The sequence below is a fragment of the Limulus polyphemus genome, unplaced genomic scaffold (genome assembly GCF_000517525.1).
Source record: "Limulus polyphemus unplaced genomic scaffold, Limulus_polyphemus-2.1.2 Scaffold337, whole genome shotgun sequence".
Lineage (NCBI taxonomy): Eukaryota > Metazoa > Arthropoda > Merostomata > Xiphosura > Limulidae > Limulus > Limulus polyphemus.
In genome coordinates this window covers 202485-227380 of record NW_013665947.1, presented here as the reverse complement: position 1 = coordinate 227380, position 24896 = coordinate 202485, and the positions used below count along the sequence as shown (strand labels likewise).

General features: G+C 34.2%; 1 protein-coding gene across 1 annotated transcript in view; it reads right to left on the bottom strand.

Moving 5' to 3' along the window:
• Positions 1-14780, bottom strand: part of LOC106457488 (teneurin-m-like) — a 259591-nt gene extending 244811 nt beyond the window's left edge. Inside the window, exon 1 of the mRNA XM_022383443.1 lies at positions 14308-14780. The gene's annotated coding sequence lies outside the window, so the exon portion shown is untranslated. The remainder of the gene's footprint in view (positions 1-14307) is intronic.
• Positions 14781-24896: the final 10116 nt, after the last annotated feature.

The following is a 24896-nucleotide window of genomic DNA, read 5'->3' as shown; positions in this document are numbered from 1 at the left end:
GATCTCTGCATTGACAGTTCGCTGTGGATTGAGGAGTTCGAAATGAATTACTCCTTTGATGTCTCATCAAATGCAAAGCATCACTTTCCGCGGATGGAATCCAGGTTTTGGGGTCGGAAGTGGTTTTTGTCTAGGATTGAGCCATTGTTTTTGGAGTTTAATATTCACATAGAGAATCCATTTTTCATCACCGGTGACAATTCTGTCCAAAAATAGTTCACGCGCATTACACACCAGAAGAGACGAAGCGACGTTCATACGTTGGAAACAATGATCATTGGAGAGTTCGTGAAGCACCCAAACACCTTCTTTAAGGAGTTTTTTATATTCCTTAAATGTTTACGTATTGTTTCATGAGAGACATACAATTTAAGGGCCATTTTACGAGTGTGTTGCCTTGGGTTCGACTCACTAAGCGTCTTCAGGTATCAATATCAATTCCAACATGTCGGCCCCTGTCATCACAGTTTTCAAGGCTAAAGTCACTTGAATGAAATTTGCTTAACCATTGTTGACACTTACGAACGCTCAAAAATTTTCCATAAACTTCTTTGATATTTTTTGTTGCTACAGAGGCGTTGTTTCCCTTCTTGTATTCAAAAAGTATTACATTACGAATGTGTGTCTCGTCGTGTTCCATCACTATAAGGGTTTAGAGTATACTAAACTTTAAACATTAAATAGGTTACACTAACGTGACGTTTAGGCGGTTCATTTCTTGGTGACCTCATATATACACCCACATATGCTTCAAAAACTTGTGATTGAATTGTTGTAGCTAATGCAGTGTTTGTAAAAGTAAAAATCTGTTAGATCACTTAATCATACATGTTAACATTGAACTGGTTTCGTATGGATATCATAAGTTCCACATTATAATCTGAAAAGATTACCAAATAAGCTGGTGGTTTTAAAATACAGCTTATATATACTTTGTTTCACCCAAGATCCTGGAATAGCTTGTAATGGAACAATTCCTAACACGTTTGAAAGTAAATTTCACTGAGAACTACTGTCCAGAGTTGATAAGGGTAAGCTGCCGGATATAGCCATTTGGACTCAAGGGAAAGAAGCTCACGGCTTTCAAATGGAGATGATTGTTCGATGCAGCAATGGTGCATTCGTTGTAGATATGTACGAGACACTTCAATCTAGTCCTCAGACCCAGATCTATAATACATCACCCAAATCTAAGCGAAATTTCAAGTCTTATAAAATATCCAAGACTTAAGTGAGAAATCAGTACTATAGGACAGCGCATCCACTGTACACGAGATGTTTCATTCACGAACGTGATTCTGTAGGACAAGAATTCTCAAACTGGGGGCCACAGAACAGTGGGGGAGGGAGTCTAGAAAATACACAATACTGTCAGGGTACTCGGTATTTATAAATTCATTGAGTGGGTGGTCTCAATCAGGATACAAAAATTTCTGGGGGATTTGTGCTAAAAAAGTTTGCGAATCCTGCGAAGTTGGTTAAATGAGATTAGATAAACCTCAGCTTTCAATATCTAAAAAGACAAAAGAGCGATGTAATGAAATGTCTGGTACTTTCTATCAATCATTTGGAACATGGTAAAAAGATTTCACGACACAAAATTACTTTGCTATTCAGTGTTAAAGTCAGCTTTAATTTCACATATAAACATGTTCATTATCATAAAATATGCATTTATATACACCACAAAACAAAATCCATTTTGTTCAAACCACCAGGTTTCTAGTTTCAGACTTTAAAAATATATTAGAAAAGTTGGCAATAAATTAGTACGCAGAAACAAAAACAGTTAACTCTTCCTTGCATACCTAAAAGACGTTTTCATTAGTAGGTAGCAGATGCACGGATCATTCAACAGTACACGTAGTTTACCAGTTTGTATGAAGACATTATTAGCTATTTCAACTATCGATGTCTCACATGTGTTTCAGCCGATGCTGCACGCGTGTATAATAATAGATGTGGTTTCGTTGGGTTGTTCTGGTTGTTTCATAATCAATATGCACAGCGTATTTTCTCAGTAATGTATGCTGTTTTTCTTTCTATTGTTTAAAAATCGGTTCAACATTAAGATATATTCTTCTCTTTCCAGCATAACAATTTAGATAGACGTGGAATAAGCTGAAACAGATGTATTTGTGTGTGTCAATGCCTTTAGAGCATAGATTTCTATAGTTATATACGTTGTATATACATGTATGTGTTTGGGTGTTTCTTTCTTTAACGTTATTAAGGTAGCATATGCCCTTTACATAATTCTATTTATGTTTTGGCCTTTTCATCAGAAAAAACATCTTCATACTGTGCTTTTTTATTTGAAAATATTAAAATAGGTACAAAGATATATTCTGACACATGTTGTATAATATTACCACTGTGACTGATTTGCACAATATAGAAATAAAGAAATATATTATGTTCCTGATAACTTCCACAAACATGACTGAATACTTCTGAAAATGGATCCAGACTTTGGTGGGATGTAAAAAATTAGTCTGAACTAAGGAAAACTCTGAAAATTAATTCAACGTCAATTCACGGCACTAATGAGTATGCCCTAAGTAGGACATATGCTACAGTGACTCGTTAATGGTCATTTAATAAAAACCAAACCACTTATCAACTTTACCTTATTACACACTATAGATACACTAATACTGCATATTTATGAGAATTGTGAAGTCTATAGCATCAACGGATCTGAAGTTATGAGTTTAAAACCACTATGAGAATGTCGTCAATTTTCAGATTTTGAGAAAACGTGTTTAAAGGTATCTAAATAGAAAACCTTTTACTTTTCATACTTTTTAAGGATTTCTACTTTAGCCAAGACTTTTTTTACACTGGAAATTAAAAATAAATGGATTAATAATTCAATTATTTAAAAACAAATGGTGATATTTTTGACATCTAAAGGGTACATGCTACTTTATATCTTCATTTTAACGGACTGTTTTATTTTTCAATCATATTCTGTCTTTCACAAGTTTCCAGAAATAAGTATTTATATGGTTTAGAGGTGTTAATATCTTAAAATTTCTACTCAATATTATAATAGAACTTAGCATGAACAACATTAAAACTGTATTCCAGCCAACTAGAAAAATTTTGTGAATGTTTACGGATTTCGACATCATTGGTGAATAACCCTAGAAGTAACTGCTCTTTTCATACCAGTCCCTGTATGATCATTAGGTAAGAAGGGCTTATAATGCTAAAAATCGGGTTTCTAGCTTGTGCTAGGCATAACATACTCTGGTCAAGTAGAAACAAAAAAAGTCTTGTACATTTCGTTTTTGTTACAGCTCTTAGGGAATGTTTAAGAACTTTTGTTTCTTAGTTTTCACTCCAAACTTCATGATAATTGTAGTATGTTGTATAATTAAATGCATTCTTTACTTCCTTCCATTCCGGTTAAACTTAAGATTTATTAATAACTACTGATTGCACATTTCCTCATAAGATGGACCGAAAGTGGTTCAATGGTTAGCGTACCGAACTATTGATCTGCAGGTTCATGGTTCGTGTTCCGTTACCACAAAAAAAAAACCGCGCTCCGCATTTGAGGATCGAAGTACGTTATAAGGTTAGCAGTCAAATCCCATTAATCGTCAGAAAACAGTACTCTAAGAATTGGCAATTCCCATTATTTGGTCAGACGATAGTAATCTAGGAGCTAGCGCTGGATGATGAGGACTTTCCTTTATCCTGTCATGACGACTAATGCGGATGGTCCTTGAGTGAATTTGTTCGAATTTCAAAAAAAAAAAACTTACAAAATATTATGGCGTATAGAGTTAAAATAAATAATTCGGTGTGCGCACACGTGTTTATTTATTTTACTTACACGTTTTCCTTTATGAATGAAAAACTAATTAAATTTTATTTGAAACATAAACACACGTATAACACTTAACAAACCTGAAAGAATTACGACTTTCATTACCTTATATACACTACTCGCAAAAAAATGTTTAAATTTGTATAGTTTTAGGTTACACTTTTTTTAAAAATATAGCATGCTTATTGCAAAGGATTACACTAATCCTACCTAGGGCTTACAAGTTTATGCACCAATGATACCTTATGTAATAAGCCTTTGTGAGAAATGACACAAATTCTGCAAAGCAAAAGGCTAGTTGCGATTGATTAGAAAATATGTTTACTGTTGATATTATGTCAGGTTTATTGATTTTTTTGGCTAGTATTGACTTTTTCAAGGAGTGTGCAAGCTGTTAGAAACCAATTAAGTTTGCAAAGCCGCCACACTGATATAAAAGAGCAGCACCCAAACTGAGGTGGCACAGATCATGGGGGTATCACAATGTGTAGTCAACAGATTGTGGGGCAGATACCAGGCCATAGTAGAATACAATAGTAGGCCAGACCATAGTCGCAGAAGGGCTACAGGTGCAGTAAAAAACTGAAATCAGTGGAACTTAGCTCTTAGAAACCACACCAACAGCCTCAGAAATGAGCTTCAACAAACCACTGTAATGCGAATATCGTGCTCAATGGTCGGAAACAGGCTCCGTGAGGCTGTTTTAAAGTTAAGGAGGCCATTTAGAGCCCCTATACTAGCCCCAAGGCACCGAACATCCCGCCTGGCATTTTACCAGGAACGTGTCATCTGACCTTCCAACAATGACTTCTGTACTGTTCACGGATAAAAACAGGTTTGATGTATCTTCAAGTGGTCGACGTGTGACGGTCTGGAGCCGTGAAGGAGACCGATATCTGACCTGTAACATTGTCCACCATGATGCTTTTGTGGTAGTTCAATCATGGTATGGGGTGGCATCTGTATTGCAGGGGCGTACAGAACTCTGTGTAGTGAATGGAAGACGTTATGTGGATAAAATCCTGTCTGGAGACGTGAAGGAGACCGATATCTGGCCTGTAACATTGTCCACCATGATGCTTTTGTGGTAGTTCAATCATGGTATGGGATGGCATCTGTATTGCAGGGGCGTACAGAACTCTATGTAGTGAATGGAGGATTCCTGACAGCAAGACGTTATGTGGATAAAATCCTGTTACCCATTGTTCGCCATTTTGCTATTGTTGTCATATATGAGTTTGAGTATCAGTAGGATAACGTCCGTTCTTAAACCTCCAGGATCACATAACAATTTTTTTCAGGATGAATAAATAGTGGTACTGAACTAACCTGCTAAGTCGTCAGACCTAAATCCAATTAAGCATGTGTGGGAGTTGCTGGGGAGGGCAGAAATCCTGCTCCCACAGCTGTCCAGAGCTCAGAGCTGCCCTCAACCATGAGTTGGCTGTGCTTCTCCAGCAAATTATCCGAAATGTTATCGGCTTTATGGAAAACAGGTGCAAAAAATTCATAAAAAATAAAGGAGGACCCAGCAGCTACTAAATACTCATTTTGTTAAGTGTGCTCATCTTAATAAGTTATTTTTTCTTTCATATTTGTGCAGCCAAATATGAGCATTTTTTTCGTTAATTTTGCTTTTTTTTTGTTACTAGTAAACGAATTTTTCGACTTTCTTCGTATCATTTACCTGTGATATTTGTAATAAACAAGTTTCGTCAATATTGAACATATCAGAACCTCATTATCTTATATTTTTGTGTGTAGTATAGTATAGTTTTGTAATTAAGCACAAAGCTACACAATGGGTTATCTGTGCTCTGCCCACCACGGGTATCGAAACCCGGATTCTAGTGTTGTAAGTCCGCGGACATACCGCTGTGCCACTGGGTGGCCGTTTAGGAAATATGGCGTGAAAGGTATCTGCTTGATTACTTATAGTACAATTACTGATAATTGAAATCAAACATTAGAATCACCATTTTACTGGTCGAATTGATATGATTATTTTAAAACATAATTCATAAACATTGGCTTACTTAATTTACAGTTATAGACAAAAAGTATTTAATTATTAAAAGTTTAATATTGAAATATTTCGTTTAACATCGACTTGGCCATGACATTTGTTTGTGTGTTTCATTTTTAAATACAAATCTACACAAAGAGTTATATGAACTGAGCCAAACATGGAAATTGAACCCTGGATTTTAGCGTTCCAAGCCCTCTAGCTTATCACTCAGCCAACGACTAGCGTAATGACATTTAACAATTTGTTCAACCCTTGATAGTTTAGTTTTTATTTATCAGTATTCTAGACTATGTATATATATATATATATATATTTAGACAGAAATTTCAAAATGAAATCAATTATACAACACGAAATAACAAAGTAGTGATTCTCTCTTCTGGCTTTGAAGTTGGTTTTTCTTTATGAATGTAATGTTAATACAGCAGTTAGCTTGTAATAAAGCATAGTTCTCACAAGAGCTCCCATAAAACGTTCTAGCAAAATGAAGGAAGGTCTTAACGATTCATCAAGTTGAATGTCGTCGATATACTGTAGAAGTGACTTAATTTTAAAATATTTACAAAACTAAAACTACAGACCCTGATAATAAGTACTAAATCGCATCCCTATTCATTTACTATGGCATCATTCATTATATTATCGACTATCCTTTAATAAATTGTTATATCCTTGATATTCATAACTAGAATGACTTGGTTTGAAATAAAATATTTGTTTGTTTTTTCACGTTTCTTTCTGTAAAACTACACATTAATTACACCATATTGTTACATGTTCTGAAACTGAAATAATAATAATAAAATACCAAAGAAAATTAAGATAACAATAAGTTAGTAATTCCTTGAAATCAGAACATTATCTGTTCGCTAAAACTGTACTGTAAAGCTCAACTATAAGTATGCTGTCCGTATATATCTTTAATACATTTGGAGGTACTAAATGGAACATACAAAAGTATAGCCATCTTGATTTTTTCATTTTATTAAACGATGTTTCACAACTCGTTAACCAATAACGGCAATCTCTAAACAGATTATCTTAATTAATATGTTCTTAATGCTATACCTGCCTTATTTACATTCATGGGTAAAATTAAATTAAATTAGGATATAAAATATTCGATGATATCTTCTAACTTCAGAAGTTCGTGCTTGGAAGTTAGTAATATTTGATATTATTACATAGCTGTTTATGATTTCTCAATAATATTTTACAGAAATAAACTTAGTTAATATCTGTATAAAAGCCAACAAACAGTTCATCCCTAAAGTATACTAGAAGTGCCTTAGAATATATAATACAAGTATCATGCCACAATTAGGTATGCTCGATAAAATGGATTTATAATGGAAAAGCTGTTGGAGGGTATTTTGTTGGAGACGATTTTCAATACACCTTCGTGGATCTTCTTTAGGTGCGCGGTTTTCGTAGACTCTGTTGTGATTTTATATTTTGGAAGCGTTGATGGAGAACTCATATTTTATTGTTGTCTTGATTAGTTCCTGGAAGTGATTCCTAAATGACTGATCGGTTTAAACATCTGAGTTAGGAATTCAGCTTGTTGAGTTTCTGAATTACTGTGGGTACGTAACTAGCACTATTATAAGACTACCCCCCACAGAACCATATGAAATTACCAAGCACCAAGAAATTTGAGTTTATTTGAAAATTGCAAGCTTTGTAAATTGAGATTAGCCCTACTACCTACAGTCGATATTTTCTGGCTTAGTAACGTGCATAGATTATTGTACTAATGAACAAAATAGAACTATATGAGCCACAAAAATAGTTTGCTGCTATGCAGTATCACCTGATCGACTTCCCAAACAGGTCTAATAAGCATAATGTATACAAGACTGTACCATGTAAGAACTCTCACCCAACTACCTTAATATATTACTAAAACCTTATGCTCCACAAACATAGGATGTATTCGCTTTTCCCAGCATGTCTTTAGGTGACTGAACAACAAAAAAGGAATATCCATGAAAAAGGAATCTTCTAGGTATATTGTTAGTTTTTTTTATTTTAAGTCATCGAAAAAACAATAAAGAGCAAACATATCTTATCACCACCTATTGTGGTCTTCAAAAGTAATTACCTTCTCCCTGGCATTGTCGCTGTCTGGTCGTGAGCCTCTGGATAATGACTTATATCAAGCGATGTCATTCCTCCACAAGGACATCTTCCTTCTCATTAGAGAGTGACGAACTTAACAGCATGCTACATGGAGTTCCATACATAATTGGGTTAATATTTGGAGATCGAGCTGACCAGTCCATACGGTCACTAGTCTCCCACTGAAGAAACTTCTCTACCCGAATACCCTGTGAGCGACATTGTCACCCAGAGGGACTAATTGCCACTAACGGCGCTAGACTACAACTTCATGTATATGTGTGTAGGAATTCATCCTTGTATTACACAGCTGTTATAGAACCATCTTGGGACACATTTAGGTCAGTCTTGTCGTGAAAACTGTGTCACTACAGATCATGATGGACCCATGATCATAAAAGTTATGTTCAGCTATTCTCTTAAGATGGTTTCCAAGCTTTGGCGTGATACTTTGTGAAGCCATGATGAATCATGGACTCATTCCTGAAGAGCACTAGCGTCCGACATTGGATAATCCAGCCAAAGAGACTGGTCTTAAACCTAAACTAAGTTGTTTGTTTGTGACATTAGCTTTACATTTTCATTGATTTTGTGTCACTTTCAAGTATTAGAAACAACGCTTTGGCGCAAGCCTAAGGCAGCAGTAACTCAGCTTCTAGCATACTGAAATCATGCTGCTATTCCTTCAAACTTAAGTGATTTCTGGCACGTGATTGTTTCATAAAGGAACAAAATACAAATGTTGGTATACAAGAGTCGAAATCAATGCAAAAATAAATAAATCACGTAGCGTGGAGATAATTTCGTTTGGCAAACATCCATCCCCTTGTTGGAAGAACCAGAAATTCACATGAACCAGAGTAAGCGATAAATAACCACGAGTGAAAAATACTCCACCATCACTTGAACTAAAGCCTTCTTTTTCTCATATCTCACATAATGTTGAGAAGAAAATCAATATTGTCTATTTCTTAACGTTGAGATACAGGGATACCTATTTTTAATATTATATAACTATTTCTTATAAAAAAAAAAGAGTTTTATAACGTCTATAACTAGCTGTAGAAAATAAATTATATGCTCGGGTCGCTGGATGTCATTTGGTCTCTGACCTCCTTAATACACTTACACCTCAAATCTACTGATTTTAATCGCATTTTCTAAATACTGGTGAAGCAACGCTTGCCCTAAAACGTTTCGAATACTATTCCTGCAGTTGTCTACCTTTAGAGTTATAACTTTTTGCACTTTCATGCAACTTTCACAACTTTTACGTTTATTATTTTCTTTTACTGGCACGATGCTGATGTATAGGTGCCATATAATTCTTTTATAAGTACTAACGAAATCAGAAATTGACGTACCTTATTTTGTCAACAACAATGATAAAAATTGTAAGTTTGAATTTTAAAGTGTGCCATATTTATATAAATTAATTTAAAATTCACGTTATAAACAGAGAGATAATCAATTTGTTTTACGCTTGTCGATGATTGGCTGCAAATGTCACCGTTACTTCTACTTTTACCTCTGCGCCAGTCTAATTAATAACAATTTTCTGACAACTCAACAGACAGAAATTGTACAGGTACATAAAATCAACTTGTCCAGATAAGCCATAAATTTCAAAGTTGTGTACATTTATAAGTACTGTTTAAAGTTATTCATTCTAAGATAGATTACATAGTTATCTTTAAAAACATTACAAATATGGCAATGTCTTTCTTCTGGATATTATTGTTCCCCTGGTTACAAATCTGTAAAAACTATAAATCTACATATAGTAGGTGATAAGTAGGATCAGAACGAAGATTTTACTTAGCTTATCTCCGTTTCTGAATTACGAAACCTATTGTTTCTGTAAAAGTGACACCTGGCATATTCTCCTATTTTAAACAATATACTTTTTCGTTTTTGGTGTAAACTATTAGTTGTTGTACGAAATGTTAATATATTTTTTCCCACATAGAATCTAAAATACTAAAATTCGAACTGATAAAAGATGCTTATCTTAGAATATCCTTTAAGGTAGATGAACATTGAATGTCAGAACACATTTCTGCTGCAGCCGATTACAAAATATTGGGAGTGTCTGATTCGCAGGAAAAAAAAGCACTTGACATTTTTCGTAGACGATCACTAACTTTCAGAGCACGTTTTTAGGAGAATGTTAAACGCCATACTATTTCTAAAGATGAGAAAGCACGCATTAAACGTTTCTACAGCATAAAATAATGTATGAACTGCCAGAAAACCTTTTAAAACATTAAATATTTTCATAGCGTAATAGAAGAGTAATTAAGAATCTCGATACATTTATGTCTTACGAAGTTGTTGGTTTTTAACGCAAAGCTACACAAAGGGATATTTGCGCTCTAACCACTACGGGTGGCGCAGATAGCCTTGCTGCTTTGCGCCATAAAACAACAATCAACCAACCAACCACTACGGGAAATCAAATCTAAGAAGATAATAAAGTCGTAGTATCTTTCTAGAGGTAAAAAGTGCTGAATACCAAGACACATGTATACAGTTTGTTTGTTTGTTTTGAATTTCGCGCAAAGCTACACGAGGGCTATCTGCGCTAGCCGTCTCTAATTTAGCAGTGAAAGACTAAATGGAAAGCAGCTAGTCATCACCACCCACCGCCAATCTTGGGCTACTCTTTTACTAACGAATATTGGGATTGACCGTCACATTATAACGCCCCCATAGCTGAAAGGGTGAGCATGTTTGGTGAGTCGACCGCCCTAACCACCTAGCCATGCCAGGCCCGTCTATACAGAAGGAGAACATAGTAAAGCGTCTGAAAACCTTACTGAAGTAATAATTCATTATAAATTCGACACAATTCACGTTAATTTTTCTAATAGAGAAAAACATATATTACGTGTAATATCTTTCTAAACATTTTCCTGATTATCAAAATGTCCGAGCAGCATATCACACACTTACCGTAATGTGTATGAAGAAAGTAATTTGTCTATTCGAAAATAAACGATTCCAAATTATTAATAGACCCGTCAGTGAAGAATGGCAAAACATCAAGGAAATACTCTACGTGAACTCAAATAAATATCAAAGAATATATAAAAACTTTTCATCTTCAAATATAAGCATAGTTTAGTTTTGGTCAATCAACTCGGAAAACTCATTGTGAAACAGAAATGAAATATATTGATGTAACATGTATGTGACACATAATGAGATAAAACATAATCACTTGTACCACATTACTCTTCACTGGCCGTTGCCGATACATAACAAACAAGGTATTGTTGAAATGGCATTACACACTACTTTAGTCATGCTCCGCCATCTATAATATTCTAAATCTTATAACATATTATACCTACCCGTTTTTCGTAGAAAATAATAAAGGCTTAAATATTTTGTGACTTATAACGACATCCACGTTATGGTTGTCATGCTTCTGAAAGAAGGCACCACATAATAGCTTATATTGCAAAGACAAGAACAATTCAGTTTACAATACTAAATGGCAGACCACTTGTTTAAGATCAGATTTTGGTTTCGTATTCATGACAACGTATTAGTATATATTAGCTCAGTATAACATTTTATATCTTATACATTAGCAACTAACATTAAGATTTTATTGCTTCAAGCTTGTTGGTGTTTATTATTAAGCACAAAGTTACACAAAGGACTATCTGTGCTCTGCCCACCACAGGTATCGAACCCGGTTTCTAGCGGTACAAGTCCGCAGACATACCATTGCGCCACTAGGGGGCTCAATGTTTAAAGCAAAAGAGAAGAAGAATAGGAATTTTCTTGAAAAATTAATTTTATTTTATAACAGGATAAACTATTTATATTTCTCCCAGAATTCCATCAATCCTCAAAACGTGTCTGGGAATGTTTTCCACGTCACAGATAAATAAAAAAAAAACAATAAGATATTGAAAATGTCATTCTAACAGAACATTTGTATTTGATATATGTAGAGAAATATCGTGTTTTAACTATTTCTCACCAAAGTTACTATAAGATTATCCACTGGACAAATCCTCACCCTAGCTTGTGCTTCAATTAACTTCCAAGCGAGTTATTCTTCCCAAAATACACTCCCTATTTGCACCAGAATCATAAAACGAAGACTAAGAAAACAACAGGCAATACGTCTCAAATCAATTTGTTATTTAAGGTACATCGTTTGACAATGATGACAAATTTCATGAACTTCAATGAAAATAAACCCACAATAACAAATACGGCAACGCTCTAGTGTGTTAATACTAGTTTAGGGATATTCCCTCAACTACAGCTGATACGCTGTACAGAGTACATCCCTGTGATCTCATAGAATTGTTCACTTATGATGTCCGAACGCCTAGCATGTTCTATTCCCGCTCAACTTTTGGGAAGCAAGTCCACAATTTCTTTACGTTAGTGAGCACTGATATTAATTCAGCTTAATTTAAATATAAATTACCTAAGAAGTCTTATAAATCTGTTTATTACAAAACAGATAGTTGCTAAAATGGAGTAGAGAAATATAGAATAAAAATGTATAGGCAATACATTTTCCAAAGATGGGGCCAAGCATGGCCTGGTGGTTAGGGCGCTTGACTCACAATTTGCGAGTTGCGGGTTCAAATCCCCTCACCGAACATGCCCTATTAGCCGTAGGAGTGTTATAATGTGACGGTGAATCCCACTTGTCGTTGATAAAGAGTAGCCCAAGAGTTGGGTTGTGTTGGCTAGCTACTTTCCCTCTAGTTCATCACTTCTAGCGCAGGCAGTCTTCGAGTAGCTTTGAGCGAAATTAAACAAAACATATAAAGTGAAACGATTTCTGGTTAATTTCAATACGTATGCGGTAGAGTAATGCATCAGTAGCGTGCATGTAAGCAGATGTTACAGTCTCTGCCCGCTCTTTGTCTGGCTTACATCTGATTGTTCGTCTGATTCCATGTACTTGTTATATATTGAAGAGAATTCAGTTAGTCAGAATAGCTCTCCTTCATCTAACAAGACACAATTAAAAGTAACTATCCATAAATTTTCACTATTGTTTCTATGCATACTGTGAAAATAAATGAAATTTGGTTGTTTGTTTTTTGTTGTTAAGCGCAATGCTACACAAGGAGTTTTCTGTACTGTATTCACCACGAGCATCAAAACCCGATTTTTAGCGGTATAAGCCCTCACACTTATCGCTGTGCCACTGGGGGGTAGTAGAAACAGATGTGGTGTCTTTATAAGGTTTCCACACACTTAACTAAGAGATATTAATATAATTATTATAACCTTATGTAAATACTTGACGTTTTGATTAATCGTCGTTATTTACTTAAATAGCTTATTTTACTTCGAACTACAAATGCTCCCTATAGCTTAGCGATAAGTCCGAGGGTTTATAACATTAAAAATCGAGTTTCGATATCCACGGTGAGTAAAGCACATACAGCCCATTGTGTAGCTTTATGCTTAACAATGAACTACAAATCAATTGAGTCCAGATAAATGTTTAAAGAATTTTAAATATTTGTTACTAAGCATATTTCACTTGTAATTTGTTTAAGTAACAGATTCTAGATAAAGAAAAGATAAAACTCTTGCCTTGCCTGAGAAGTTCAATGTTTTCACAACTTCATAATGATATTCACACACATAAGCAAACAAAACAGTAATAAAACCAACCACACTCTGAAAAACTTCATTTTAGAACTCTGAAGTAAAGCCAGTTGCCAAAAGCTTTATCATATATAGAATATAATAATTTAGACGTTGGTTTTCTTCTTATGTATGCCTGATTTGCCCGTTTCGAAGGAAACCAAAAAAAATTGGATCACCATTTTGTAAAAATAAAAAAAATGTCCAACTTGTTGTTATTATCATTCTTTAAGGGAACGTTTTATAGTCCCAAACTCCAGACTTTGAATCAGAAGAGCTAATTATATTGTAGGTAAATGTTCTTTCTCATATGGCCCCCTGTGACACAGCGGTATGTCTACGGACTTACAAAGCTAGAAACCGGGTTTCGATACCCGATAGCTCATTATGTAGTTTTGTGCTTAACTTCAAACAAACAAATCTTTCTCATACGTTAACATGAAAATTTCAAACAAATATTCTTATAAAATACAAAACTGTTTTGCCTAACATAGACTATTCCATAAATATATTAAAACACCAGCTTCAATTATTCCTTCTAGTAAATGCTAGCAGCATTGAAATGGTCATATCTCTTCGTATTTCAACAGCAATTGAATAAACATACATTGCCACTGTTGTACAATCAAAACACGTTCCTAACACAAAAATAAAAAGTAGATAAATGAAAAGTTACCTTTCACGTCAATTTAAAAGTGTACCATGGATGTTCTTCAATAAGTATTTGGTAACAGTCACTCCCTAACAGGTTATATCTAAGTGGGTAGCTCTCTTGTTTGTTCTTCTCTCTGTTTTCTTAGTATTCGAACTCTCTCTCTCTCTATCTACTGGTAAATTACAGCCGTTAAGGATCAGTCACTGAGTTTTTCTAGTCATTACCATAGTAGTAAGTGGTTAATGCAAAGCTCTGATATATATTTCACTGTAGCTCTTCTTTTTATGCCACTAAGACCGTGATACCAGAGAGAAAAAAAAAGGCAAAAACAGTAACTAGGTGCAGATACGGTTAATGATTGGTGACAAAGGTAGAGTGGCGTAGGGAAATATTCTCAAACTTAGGTATAATGTCTCGTTTGTACAATAATGATTTAGTAACCACAGAGTTAGACTTTGATAGATAAGAAGCCTGAATCAGAGCTCGAATCAACGTTCAGCCTAACTTCAAACGTAAGAACTGAAACTAAACAGTACAGCCGTGAGGAACGCGTAGTGATCGTGACACTTCTGTTGCGCCCTCATACGTCGAGCTGTGTTGTATGCCAAGTTGATTCAGCAACGCTAATGTTTCAGAAGATGAGAAAAGTCTCGTGGCTGAGACCTGAAATGTTCGTAAATATGTCGATGTAAATAAAATAAAGTTTGTGGTACAGTTATTTTCCTTTATTTTCTTCAGTAATGATAACTACTCAAAATCAGAGTTTACCAAAAGTAAAATTATTAACTGATGAATGCCTATACGTATAAATATCTCAAAACTATCAACTCTGTAAGTAGAAATATCTATAGCATCAATACCCTACGCTTTATCATATGTTTTTATCCCATTGATTATCAGGAATCAGCTTAACATATTGGAATATTTATGTGAATAACTCGTTAGAACCTACTCTGAGATAAAATGCAAATGAAGTAGAATTTACGGGTAATTTAGAGTAGGAAAAAAAAATACAATTAAAAATACTGACAAAAGCTGTTAATTTACGACTAAGTATTTACATGGATAAAAAAAGCATTATTTTTAGTTCACATACAAATAATATGACTAATATATATATATACATGCAACATGAAATTGGTTGTAAGGATTCTTTCTGAATGCAATATTAGCACGAGAATTACGATTTTGGTATCGTAATATTTGAAATTATTTTACGTCCTCTGTGTTTGTGAATTTGTTTATCCATGAACTCTTCCCGCAGTTTTGGAGCTATCATAACCAAACATGGCCGTCGAACTCAGTGTCTTTATCTATATGGAGTAGCCCCCTACCCATATTTATTGGGGTGTCAAGGGGAATACAACACGAATACAACAATACTAGGCATGACAGGGTCTAGAAATAGGTTTGCATGGTCGCTGAACTCGAATCTGGCATCGAATTTTGGGTTCCTGCTCCACTATCGGGATCCCGGGAGCGCCATTTCTGAAATTGTATTAATAATCCCACTCACAAGCTAGCGGGACCACATTTGGCAAACGTGCCCAGGTACCACGGGCGAGTATCCTAACGAGGTTCTTTTTTCGGGTACCGGCCCCTTTTAGGATGGCTATAGAAATAATTGGACATAATGGAGGCGTTTGATCGATACACTGGGGTCTCCGTGAATCATGAAAGAGCGTTTGAACCCCATAATGAAACGTGGATATTTTATACTAGTCAAGTCAACTAAAATAGTTGACCCTAAATAATGTGTCAGTTAGAGCAAAGGGGTTTCACTCACTCAGTGTGTCAATATTTAATTCTTCCTTGTAAATAGAATATATATATATATATATATTTCAACATGTATTTAACTATATTTATTTAAATATACATATAGAGCTTTAATACTATAATGGCAATTAGTCTTTTCAACCCGGTATACCGAACAAAAGTCAAAAAAGAATTTTTTAGAGTTTGTTACTTATATGCCAAGGATAACCTTGAGTAACTAACGCCCTCAAAGTTTCCACAAGGTAGTTTCAATAGTCGAGAATTTACTTTTGGAAATAATTTCATGTTTATTGTAAAAAAGTGTACAAAGTTTTTTATATGTCAATCGTTATAACCATTATCTTTCAATATATTTATAAGTAATGTAAAATTAAACTCCCAACATCTTCCCATTCAAGAAAAAGAGAGGAAGTTGGGAGTTTAAGAACTATTAAAGTAAGGTTATTAGTTCTGTTTGACATCATTTTGTAAATAAAAGAGAGAGGAAGTTGGGAGTTTAAGAACTATTAAAGTAAGGTTATTAGTTCGGTTTGACATCATTTTATAAATAAAAGAGAAAGGAAGTTGGGAGTTTAAGAACTATTAAAGTAAGGTTATTAGTTCTGTTTGACATCATTTTGTAAATAAAAGAGAGAGGAAGTTGGGAGTTTAAGAACTATTAAAGTAAGGTTATTAGTTCTGTTTGACATCATTTTGTAAATAAAAGAGAGAGGAAGTTGGGAGTTTAAGCACTATTAAGATAGGGTTGTTAGTTCTATTTAACCTCATTTTGTAAAAAAAAAAAAAAAAAAAAAAAGGTGGAGGTTGGGAGTTTTACCATGTAGACTTTTTAGGTAATTACGCACTGAGGGAGACGTTGTGGGTGTAAGCACTCAACTCCTAATTCTTAACTGATTCTTCACTCCTTCTAGTTTTTTTTTATTCCTCAAATAGTACTGTGTAGAGTGAGCTATTTTTCGACTCCATTTCTTTGGCTTACCTGGTATCACTTCCAACTTTCCATGTCACACAGACAAGTTTTAGATGTGCCCACATACTTTCTCTGCTTACATTAATTTTAGTAACTCTACCTAGCTATCTGTAGTTGTCACCTTAGTTACTGTATTTATATCTTCATCACTGATGTCATTAATGATATTAGTAATCCAACTAGCTTGTTAACTTCTGTTGGCATAGAAGGCCCAAATTGCTTATCTCTTACAGTTCCATAGTTGGTTCATTGATTTTGGATGTTGTGTCTATCTTGGAAGTAGCAGAGCATGTCTGAAGCAGTTTTGACTCGGCTTTGAAGACTAGTCCCAACTTTTATTTGTCCCCTAAAAGTGAGGCTTCTATTCTTCAGTTTTGTGGTCTTATCTCTTTCTTCTTCGCAGTGTATTTTGTTTTGTTTGCCCATCTTCTCGCTGCCATTAATTTCCTTAGATATACAAGCAAAAGGCTGAATCACACTTAAGTTTTCTTTCTTGATTTATCTTAAGCATTTACCCAATCAATAAAACGCTTGTCTGTTTCCCATCATGTATAAGCTTAATCCTGATAAACTCTATTATGATTATTTGAATCACATAGTTACAAACTATCGGGTGAACAAATACGAACATATCACAAAATATGAATATTACAATTTACATACTATGATTATTTTCCAAATAGTATATTAAACATTCAGTCACGAACACGCTTGCCCCCAGTAGCACAGCGGTATGTCTGCGGACTCACAACGCTAGAATCCGGGTTTCGATATCCGTGGTGGGCAGAGCACAGATAGCCCATTGTGTAACTTTGTGCTCAACTTAAAACAAACAAACACTCAGTCATGAACACGCCTAGTGTTGTTATATTTATATTGACTCTCTTTTTTTTTTTGACAGTCAAGCAAACTCCTTGATTTAAATTCAGAGGTCAACTATAACCCTCGCTTTCTGTACTTTGTATTCTCAGTCTTTAATATACTTTGAACTTTAGGTTAGGCGACAAACAATATACTTTAATAATTGTCTCGCTCAATTACAACTGAAACTTTTAAACGACTGTTTAATAGTTATACTCACTTTAATTTAACATAGTTTTTCGAAATACTGAGATAATTTACCATGGCACATACCACTGACCAGCTACAGAGTCGGGCACCTGGTCAGTACTGACAACAAAGCAAAAAACCCAATGCTCGTGAAGTTACATGATAATTAATAATAACAAATTACGAATTAAATAAACAATGTAGTCGTACTATAAATACCAAGAATACCAACACTGTAATTAAAATACAACCAAGTTAACTACAATAAAAATACAAATGCGTTTATTATACATATTATGTAAAAGGAAATATGACGATTAAAGTAATAAACTAAAACTAATGTAACCCGGCATCAATATATATATATATAGAACTACTATGTAGCCTGCATTAACTGTATTAAGAGTTAGAAATAACGTTACTTTTATATCAGGGGTTATAAAAAAAATTTTCATAACGATTAATTGTAAAAAATTCGTTATTTTATATTTTGCTTCTATCCACAGTACTAATGGTTTTACAAATGATAGTAAAACAATCATTATTACAATTAGAGAAGAAGTGATATCTTCGAGTTATGCTTATTTAAAATTGGCTTGGGCTTATCAAGTATCAGCCTCTTTTAGATCCTTATTTGTTATTCATCCTCGGCTGAAATAAGTATCAGAAAGTTGTCAGATGTGACATCACGACGAGTTCTATGATTTACCAGAGTTATGTTATGTTATATAAGTAGTCAACCATCTATCTCATGACAGAGCCTCCGCAGAACCAGAGCAAGCAAGTCATACAACACATTACCTTTTTCACAGAAAATTCTTTACCTATATATTTTTGAAGACATTTAAACTAAAAACCTGAAACTTGTGATTAAAAATGACAATATTTTAAACTGTTAAAGTTGGAGAGAAATCCAGTTTGTGAATTTTAGGACAAACTATTATTTAAACATGAGATTATGGCCGAAAAATTATTTTCTTTCTCTAACTGTAACACTTTTGACTTTGTTTTTCTCTTATAAGTGTTGCATTTTAGTCTATTTTTTAGTTTTTCTTATGCCTTCTAATATATAGTTATTCTTACTAATATAATCACCTTTGTTTAAAATTAGTTTCGTATTTCCTTTGTATGGCTTTCTTATAAGGAAATCGGTATTTTTTTCTGTCGAAGCTCAATAAGAGCTTTATACTCTTCTGGACATAAGTTATATGGTTTCCTCTGAGAATTATAATGAAGAAGACAGGGTAAAATTACAGATACGTGTTTTCACCGTATCCAAAGTTTCATCAGTCTAAGAAAATGCAGGAGGATCCTACAAGCGTCTTAACCAAGATTTATGGGAAGACAAGTACGAATCAAACTGCAGAATGTTTAGTCCTAAAGATAACCCATGCACTAATGCCCTTTATTTTCAGATCGTTAAGTTGATAAGAGGACAAGTTTGTTCGTTTATTTGTTGTTAAGCAGAAAGCTACACAGAGGATTATCTATATTCTGCCCAAAGCAAGTATCGAAACGCTGTTTTTAGCATTATATATACTCCTGAGTCACCAAGGTGGGGTGGGGGGGATAAGAGGACAAATTTACGAGATTATTTGATTTCTTTAGGATCAAATCTCAAATCCTCATGTTGAATAGAACCAAGTAAATTCAATTTAAAAAGGATGATTAAAAATACATTGCGACAAAACACTATCATAACTCTTCCCAATTAGATTTTTATATCGATTAAATCTAAATTAAAAGTGAGGTTCAAAGCTCTTAAACAGTCCTTTATTTGTAAGTACAGAAATTTAGAGTACTTATACTTGAAACTAATCTCATCTTTCAAGAACTGTATTAGTTTTTCTATGCATGATTTTAATTTGCGAACACTACGTGAAAAATATTTTTTAATTAAAAAACAGACATATGATGACTTGAAAAAGATTGCACTTTTTCAAAATTTTAAATGAAAATCTTTATCAGTAAGTGGGTACAATTCTTTTTTTTTCCTAAAAATGAACACCGTCTTACTTCCATATCTGTTAGTTAAAGTTCGATCAACAAAGGATTAATTATTTGGAAAACCAAGGGAACAGTAAAACGTTTAAAATCAATAACTATCGTACCAATTCATACGAAAACACATTATTTTCCATCACAAAGTCAGTTTATCCCAGAATTACTTATATAGGTAATTATCCAATCCTCATTTCCTTAAAAATAGAAATAATAAATTACATTAACTATATACATGAAACTCCTTTTGAACCCACTTTTATTTGTGTAGTATGTTTTATATATACACTATGGCTTTTAAAATTGCTGCTATGCTTTGTTTACTAACTAATATTAACTTCCAATAAAAAAACAAGATCTGAAGTTATAGTTTATTTGTAATTAAGCACAAAGCTACACAATGGGCTATCTGTGCTCTGCCCACCACGGGTATCGATACCCGGATTCTAGCGTTCTAAATTCGCAGACATACCGCTGTGCTACTGGGGGGCCTAGAGTTATATAAAAGGATAAGCTCTGTAAATACGTAATATAAAAGTAGGGAAATTAAACAACAAACAGCTTGGGAGTAATTCGCCCCTTTTTTTATTGCAACTGGTACAAGTAGCAACATGAATATAGAAAGAGGGCCAAGGCTTTCTCATTTTTTGTTATTAAACTTCCCCACTTATACATTACATCTATACCGGGTTTACGCTTTATATAATTTTAATACGACATCTTTATATAGTTAACCTCTTTATTCTAACTTGGCTGTCTTTGCTCATATAAAATGTCTTAATCAAATTACTTAAGCTTGTTATTATTATGGATAATAAAGAAACTAAAAGTTTTAGCATTACGCATTACTTTATTAAATAAGTGAATATCGCCTCTATAAAGCGACCAAGTCATATTAACAATAGCATAGAATTCTATATTAACGCTTATTACATTCATGTTCATTTTTTACGTTAATAGTACGGCACAGCGGTATGTCTGCTGAATTACAACGCTAGGAACCACGTTTCGATACCTGTGGTGGGCAGACCTAGATATTCCATTGTGTAGCTTTCTTCTTAAACTACAAACAAACACATTGATAGTACGGTAGCTACAGGAAAGACAACTACATTTTGTAAGCTAAACATGAAACTTACGTGAGTTCTTTCTTGTCCACCCCACTTGTTTTTATTTTGGAAGAGTAGTGACCAACACAACTCACTAGTTCAGTAGTATTGCAATCGAGATTGATCATACACAGTTATTAAAGAAGAACACATATTTTACTGCACAACAATGTTTTAGTTTTGAATTATGCAGCTCAAAGGTTCGGAAGAAAAACTCTTGTTCTAAGTGTAGCAGGAACAGTGTTAAACCAGAAATCTCCAAAGAAATAATGTCTGTGACAAAGCATGGAATCCCAAGAAGTCAAATCTAGACATATTATTGGGGATTCGTATTACATTCTCTAAAGCAAAAAGGCTTGTACAAATGAGCTGGACTTTCTTACGTGAAAATTTTTTAATGCAAATGACTTTTTTGCTCATGCAATTGACTAGTTCTCTACAACTGGCTCCCATATCTGTCAGGTCCAACTACTTGGGCTGTCACATTTCTTCCGACATCTATCATCTAAAGTCAGACAGTTGGAGAGATCAAGATTTGGCACTAGACCCCAAACATTACCAGCTTTGTAGGAGACCTGATGAGCATGCTGAACGAGATTTCTTGTCACTGTACGAGAGCTTTCGAGAGACTTACTCTCGGTTACGAAGATCTCCTTTCGAGTCTGGCTGACGTCAATGAGTAAAGGATAACTATATATCTTTCAGGAGGACACGACCTCTCCAGGAATTGTTCTGATGGGTCTGGATATCTTCTAGAAGGCAATAATGACCTCAGAATAGTAGATAGAGGATATTTTGTCATGTCTGGTGGTGTCGCATCTGGTGAAAGCATAATATCACAGAACCAAGAATGCATGCTATATGATGAGTCAGAGTCTCTGTGGTATAAGCTAGTTCTAAAAATCAGCCACAGTCTACTTAAGCCCCTCTGGACCAGTTCATAGAACAGTTAGAAATTTATATTTTTCACTTTCAGTCTTAGTTATAGATTTTCTAATTAAACATTTATTTGTAAAACCAAAAACGCCATAAACGAATCTGGAACGCTACCTTCAAGCATAAAGTAAAGGCTACAATTACGAAAGAAAACCTTCCGACCCACTAATCACTGGAGTCACACAACTCATTTCTCTTAGCACAGTTAACAAAATAATAAGAAAGGATTTAAGGATGGCGAAAGCTCACTTCCAGAAACTTCACAAAGTTTCATCCACATCTCAACTTAAAAACTGAGATCCCTGCAATCTCATTCGATGCATCTTCAACGATCTTTAATGCCTTTAATATGCTCAACCATGGTTTTTGAAACTGACGTTTCACGCACAATGAAAGGTTTATGGAAAATTTACTAAAATGCGTGATTTAAGACTGATTTCATTATGCTTGAAAACTGGTTACAATGACAGTTGCAGTGTGGGAAATAGTGCGTAACTAGGGGTATTAAAAAAACCCTGTAGACGATGAAGGAACCTGGATTATCAATTTTATAAAGAAAATTGATACTTTTTACAATCTATTGTATTGGAATATCTTAAGTGTATTTAAACTCCATGTATTTTGCAGCTGTAACCAAAATACACCTCGAGAAAGAGTTGTATATCTATGCACTGTCGCTGAGAAAGCCAAAATCAGTTTTTCTCGAAGATTTTTTTAATCTGAGAGGTATTGAGATCTCTCAACCATTAGCACGTACTTTAGATCGGTTATATACTAAATTGTTGTATGAAAGAATTTCTGAGTATATTGCTTCATTAAAATTAGAAGGCCCGGCATGACCTGGTGGTTAGGGCACTCGATCCTTCAATTTGAGGGTCACAGGTTCAAATCCAGTCACCAAACGTGCTCATCCTTTCAGTCTTGGGGCATTATAGTTTGACTGTTAATTCCAAGAGGTGACGGTTTTAGATATTGACTAGCTATAGTCTATAAGTTCAAAATTAGGGACGGTTAGCCCTCGAGTAGCTTTACGCGAAATTCAAAACAAGCAGACAAACCATTGAACTTATACCTTTAATAGAACTTAAAACATACGTTGTTCTTTCAAACTTGTTTTTTAAACTCGGTTAATTCAGTAAAACAGAAACCATTGAAAGATAATTTATTATGAATCTACACTCTAGCCGAAAAATCAATATATATAAAAGCCAAGAGTCGGTCGGTCACGCTTGATTTCTCCGAATTTCGTCAGTTACATGAGTTCATTTCCAGTTTTTCTCCTATAATACGTTTTCTTTTGATTGCCTCTTCCCATTTCAGTTGAATGTAATCCCTAACATAGGCGTAAATAGATCCTAGATTTCTGCACTTTTTCTGCTATATAAAAGCCTCTCAAGGAGGAAGTTCCCAGGACCAGATCAGACATAGCGTTATGTGTGTGACACCACATCATCTACATCATTATGACGTCAAGCTAGGTAGAATCCGAACAGGTAAGCCACGAAGACTCCTGTGAAAAATAAGTTAAAATTAGCGTAAATGTATGTTTGAGAATTATTACGAAAAAGCTTTATTAAAACAGACTGAAAATACCAACTATCTGTAGGGAAGAGGATGACTTTTCCTCAGAAGAAGAACATGTGTGTATGAAATCACATGGTCATCGTATGTTTAATATTTTATCCAAAGACACCAACATGTAGCAGTTTACTTAGTTATATGTAGTGTATTCAGGAGCATTATATAGGAACAAAAGGAAATTTTATATTTCCTTTATTTATTTCATTTGTGTATTGCCAATTTTATGTGGAATAGTTTTGGTTTCCAGTAGTTTCCCGTCATTTTTGACAGGCTTTTACACTAGTAAAATATTATAAATGATATTCGATATTTCCACAATTTGAAATCGTGAGTTTTTATGATAATCCTGTTAACTATTTTAGAGATCTATATTCTGTATTTACCATTCGCAAGGGAATATTATTTAAAATTATTCAACCTATCCTTGTGACACCTATTTTACATTATGCTTGTATCCCTTCTCTCAGACGCTTACACTATAACAAACTCAATAGAAAACTGGGAAATCAAAACTAGATGTATTATTCTATGCGTAGCCTACCAAGGGATCTGAAACAAAATCAATTTTCAAATATAAAATCTGCTTCACTAGATTAACCAAAAATAGTGTAAGGTCAAGGCAACTCATTGCATTACTACAACTGTCTTCCAAAAGAATATAAATACTTCATTTTCTCGAAATTTCTATTTGTTTGATAAACGAAGAACATGAGAATTGGTACATTCAATTTAGCTTTTGTTCTTTCTATTTAAACCTGTGATGTATTTACAAACGTAAATAATTCAGTTTTAGTTTGATGTGTTTTACTCTTGCTATTCTTCATTTTTCAGCATATCTTATAACGTTAGGCTCCTGACATTGACTAGTCAATTAATGAAAACTATTAGGTTTTATTAGTATGAACCACTGCTGTTAATTAACTATTAAATAACTATTAAATAACTGGTTTTGTGATCTATACATAATTTACAGTTAATAATCATAATATAAGTATTAACCAATTAAAGCGCAAGTGGAATTACTGATACATTTTTGCTAATTGCTAAAATGCTGCTAGACAGCATTTGTTCCCCGGTGGCTCAGCCGTAAGTATGAAAAGTTATAACGCTAAAAAGTCGGGTTTCGATACCCTGATTGTGTAGCTTTATGCTTAACAAATAGCTTTGTTTGAAGTTAAGCACAA